The following is a 303-nucleotide window of genomic DNA, read 5'->3' on the forward strand; positions in this document are numbered from 1 at the left end:
AAAATGCTCTAGACCATCCAGTATTCTGAAAACCAACCACGTTCACCTCCCTTGTAACCTGCGTAAGGAAATCCCGCACCCCAGCACACTGAGGAATCAGACTGTACAGATCATTGCTGTTCCTGAGAGGAACCTTGCCCAGGGGCTCCAGCTGCCCATGCCCTGGGTGCTGCTCTTGGGGCTGGCTCCTGTGATGTCTCTGCCCCCAGGATGCTGCAAACCAGAACACTTGGGGCAGGGGAGAGGAGGTGGGAGCAGCAGGCACAGGCTGTGCTCCGGGGGAGGGGGTCCTGCTCTGGGGGA

This window comes from Buceros rhinoceros, unplaced genomic scaffold (assembly GCF_000710305.1).
Source record: "Buceros rhinoceros silvestris isolate BGI_N320 unplaced genomic scaffold, ASM71030v1 scaffold27311, whole genome shotgun sequence".
Taxonomy (NCBI): domain Eukaryota; kingdom Metazoa; phylum Chordata; class Aves; order Bucerotiformes; family Bucerotidae; genus Buceros; species Buceros rhinoceros.